The following is a 4,721-nucleotide window of genomic DNA, read 5'->3' on the forward strand; positions in this document are numbered from 1 at the left end:
AAGTAGATGTGGACATCTTCGTAGTAGATCCTTGAAGCGTTCCCATGCCTCATATAAAGACTCCTGATCGAATTGAGCAAATGTTGTAATGTCTGCCCGCAGCTTCATGGTCTTTGATGGAGGAAAGTATTTAATGAGAAATGCTTTCGCCATATCTTCCCATGTAGTGATCGAACCTACAGGCAAACAATTTAACCATTCTTTAGCTTTATCACGTAAAGAGAAAGGAAACAAACGCAACCTAACAGCATCATCAGAAACTCCATTGAATTTAAATGTATCGCAAATTTCAAGAAAATCCGCGATGTGCGTGTTTGGGTCATCTACTGCAGTTCTTCCAAATTTGAGTGATGGTTTTTGGAGATGAGTTAAACATTTTATTTACGTAGAGGATTTTCATGATTTTTACTCATTTACGTTTACGTCGATGTTGGTTATTTTTAACTGTGATATTTTCATTGATAAATAAATATGATCATTTTAAATGTTAATTTTTAAAATGAGAGCTCAAAAAAAAAAAAATAGTTCCGCATTTTAAAACGAGTAGACGTTTCAGTTGGTATCAGAGCAAATGGTCCTGTATAGGGTTGTGCCACCGCCAGCTTCTGCCGCTCAGTCTTCAAGCCTCAAGTCTGTAAGTTTTTATGATTTAAATGTTTTTAATGCTATCAACTGCATGTTTACATGATATACATTTTACGGGACATTTATCTGTCGTTATGTTTTGAGATTAGATACTTTAAAATTTTTATGCATGTTACGACATGAAATGAGAAATTATATGATTTTCATGCATGCTGGCTTTGTGGTGGAATTGGACAAGAATAAGAATTTTGCTATTGGGCGTTAGGAGAAGTTGGAAATGATTTGGTTATATTAATTTTTGGTTAGTAGTACTGATATTCTACTTGTAGGTCATAAATTAAACTTAAAAATTATGAATGCTTTTGGGACTTGTAAAATTTCTAGGAAATTACTGATGGTTCGTGGTTGCTAGCCGAGTTATTTTTTTAGGATTCCTTGTAAGGATTAATGATTTGAAGACTACGACGATCTTTGGAAATATAAAAACGTAGAATTTATTTAGGACGCATGCTCTACCTAGTTGGATTTAAGGATTGAATTTCATGAATTAAGAATCTTAAGGATTTAATTGTAATAACCAATAATTTGAGGCTTATGTGCAAAAATAAATTTCTAAGGGACTATTTTCGAATTTACCGAATTTTGGGATTTAATTCTGAGTTTTGAGAATTTTAAGGTTTAAAGAGGAAAAAACCGATAATGTTATGGGGACAAAAATGCAAATTTCGAAGAATTGTAGGGCCAAAAATGTAATTTTCGAGAACAATAAGGGCCAAATTGCAAATCTCGAAATTTTTGAGGATTAAATTCGAACTTCTAAGAAACACTTGGGATTTTAAATATTCATGGAAATGTAAGACTGGTTATTAGAATTAATTTTGGGTTTAATTAACTTAAGGCTATTGAACCTTATGATACGTGAAACCTATGAAATGAAATTAGGAATACCAAGAACTTGTGGCCGATTGTGGAATTTTTGGAATTAAGAATAAATTGGATAATTTTTGAGGAAATTAAAAATTAATGTTGCAATTCTAAGGAATTTGGAGACTAATTTAGCAATAAGAGAGAAATGAATGGTTTAAACGATAGGAATTGCCAGTGATTTAGGCTTGAAGGATATTTAGAACCTTTAGACATTTGAGTTATAATGTTATAAGGAATGATAAGCAAGGACATTGTAGGAAAAATCAACATTTGGGTTTGAAAGGTTAAGCGCTAGTGAATTAATGCTGTGGCAAGTTAAGAATTTAGAGTGATGACAATTTAAGATAAAGCTGATCAATTAGTTAAGTTATAAGATTAGACAATAAGTTAACTTATTTTTGGGAACTCAAGTTTGATGTGTCGTAAGCTTTAGTCATGACATTAACAGTTAAAATTATACATTTGTTGGAATTTAATTTTTCTAGAAAGTTGGGTATGATTTATGGTTAGGTTATTTGATAGACGCGTGTAAGAGGTGAGGTAGACACCTAGTCTTGAGGAAATTTTGAAAGCCATTAATAAACTTGGAATTAAGTAGATTTGTGTATTGGAATTGTGTTATCCAAAATTATTAGGGTTGCGTAAGTTTGAATTTCAAATTTATGAGATACGTGTTCATATGGAAATTTTGGGTGAAATAACAACAAAAAGGAATTAGTGGTGTTCAGCATAGATTACCAATGAACAAAAATTAAGATTTTTACCGAGTAAGAAATCTAAAATCGTGATATGGGGATTCTAGAACTCTAGAGGCTATAAGCGAATTTGATTTATTAGAGTTAATCTAAAGCTACCATGGGATAACTTATTAAGTTTTATACGCTAGAATCAATGAAGCATTAAGAATGCGATATTCGTATGAGGAAAGTTCAAGGGTCTTAGGCCTCAACTATATTATAATTGGGAAAGAATAGTTTAAGCATGTAATTGATACTAGAATGGTTTTATTATTAAGGTAGAAGATCGATATTGTCTATCTTGGGTTTTATGGATTAACGTTACTTGAATTTAAGATTTGCAACAATTTAATAATTGGGATACACTTGTAAATAGTTAAGTTGCCTAAGGTTGGTGCCGTAAGATAAAGATTCGATTCAAGAATCTTAGCCTAATATTATTATGAGGTTGAGATAAAGTTTAACATTTAAGCGTATTAACGAGGATAGGAGTTGATCTGTAAATATTGGTGCTAAGGTTTCGTAAGTTGAACTGCCTAAATGCTAATGTAATAGGACACTGGACATTATGGGTATAGTATATAAAAAATAAGGTGAAATAAATTTGGACATCCATTTCTAGTATGATGAATTACGAGAAAGTCAGAAATTTGAGGACATAGAAAATAGAACTAAGTCACCATAATTTGATTTAAGTTGCGATCCACGAACAAGGATTTTGGTAGGCCAATTTAATTATGATTGAGGAGATAGATGTAAGGACAGCTTAACACTTATTTTATCAGAATAGCGCAGCGGAAGTGTGGATTATTAGGATATTAGAATTAATAATCTAAACTTTTTGATTATCAAGGATAAGCGAATTTCGGGGACGAAATTCAATTTAAGGGGGGTAGGTTGTAACGTCCCGAAAATTTGATGGTCTACGTAAACCACATGCATGCAAGTTATTAAATTTCTTTGTTATTTTATTAAATTGTTTTAAATATTTAAATGCATGTTTATTTCGTTAATTGTGTTTTAACACATTGTTTATTTAAACTTCATGCAATCTAGGATTTTTATTTAAATTATGGATTTAAATTATTTTATGCATTCAATGCATAATTCATGCATGATATGATTTAATTCATGAAATTTTAAAAGTTCACGCATTAGGGTTTATAGATGCATTTCACGTTTGAACGAGGATCGGAGACCGGAGAATTTTTAGGAAAATTATTTTTATTACACGAATTATTTTTATAAATTAATTTAAAGCGTTTTTAAGTGTATTTTTCGAAAATGAGATTTTATTGGGTATTTTTACCCGCATGACTTTATTTTCAACAGTATGCAAACTTTATCGATTCGGGAGACTTTTTAAGGATTCGGCTAATATTTTCAACACGAAATATTTTTTTGGGAGTGAGTTTGGGCTTAATGGGCCTACTTTTGAGTTTATAGGGCTTAATTATCTTTTTAATCTTTAATTAAACAATTTAGGCCCATTAACTAATATTTTATCTATATAATTAACCCTTAAACACCATTTACCCTAAACCTAAACTTTGTACCAGCCGACACCCCATTCAGAGCACCATCTCCCTCTCGTTTTCATCAATTATAGCTAGAGGCCCCATCGGTTTTCCACTTGTTCTTGCAAAGAATTTCCTCCAGCCATCATCTCGGGTCCCTCGCGTGTGTGCATCATTTAAGGCATGCTTTGTATCCCCTTTGCTGCATCATTCACGTATATATATACCTGATGTGTGAAACTATTTGATCGGTCCTTGAGTAGGAAGAATTCTTTTCAGTTTTTCATCTTTTGCCATGCATTTCTCTTAATTGCTACTCACGATTTCTGTTATGTGGTGCAAGGGGCTGTTGTATGAGGCTGCAAGATTCTGTACAGAGCGGGAGTGTGAGGCGTAGGCGCTGGAATGGGAAGTGATCGGGTTTGGTTGGAAGCGTTAAGGGCTGTGCAGATCGGGAGGTTAGTGCAGGGGTTCGGTCCTTCTTTCTGCCACGCCAGCTGAGCGAGGGCCTTCTCCAGCCCTGGACCAGACCCTGGTGGGTCTGAATCAGGGTCTGGAATGGCTCGAGCCACGCTGGAAAGGAGGGAACGAACAACCGAGCAAGGGCGAGATGGGTTAGCCGCGGTAGGGGATCCTTGGTGATTCACGGTTCATAGAGGTTAGCGGCTTGCATGGGGCCTGGGGCGTGGGTCTGGTAGGTCCATTAGGGTCTTGTCTTGGTCCCTACTAGGTTGGGTTGTGGCTGGTGCGAGCTGGTGCGAGCAGGGAAGCGCTAAGATGCGATGGGGTCATTTCGGGTTTGGAGTAGGGAAGTTGCGATTTTTCAGCAAGTTTCCAGCAACTGTTAGAGGTTTGTCTCGTGAGTTTAGGGGCTGGAATTGCTGGGGTTTAGGACTCTTAAGTGCCTAGTAGGTGTGGTAAAAAGTTGAGAAAGTTTTGGTTTAATTTCGAGTCG

General features: G+C 34.9%; 1 non-coding gene across 1 annotated transcript; it reads left to right on the forward strand.

Moving 5' to 3' along the window:
- On the forward strand, positions 1-105 carry LOC142519992 (small nucleolar RNA R71). Its single transcript, XR_012813871.1, has one exon. It is a non-coding gene; the product is annotated as a small nucleolar RNA R71 (small nucleolar RNA).
- The last annotated feature ends 4,616 nt before the right edge of the window (positions 106-4,721 follow it).

This window comes from Primulina tabacum, chromosome 11 (assembly GCF_025594145.1).
Source record: "Primulina tabacum isolate GXHZ01 chromosome 11, ASM2559414v2, whole genome shotgun sequence".
Lineage (NCBI taxonomy): Eukaryota > Viridiplantae > Streptophyta > Magnoliopsida > Lamiales > Gesneriaceae > Primulina > Primulina tabacum.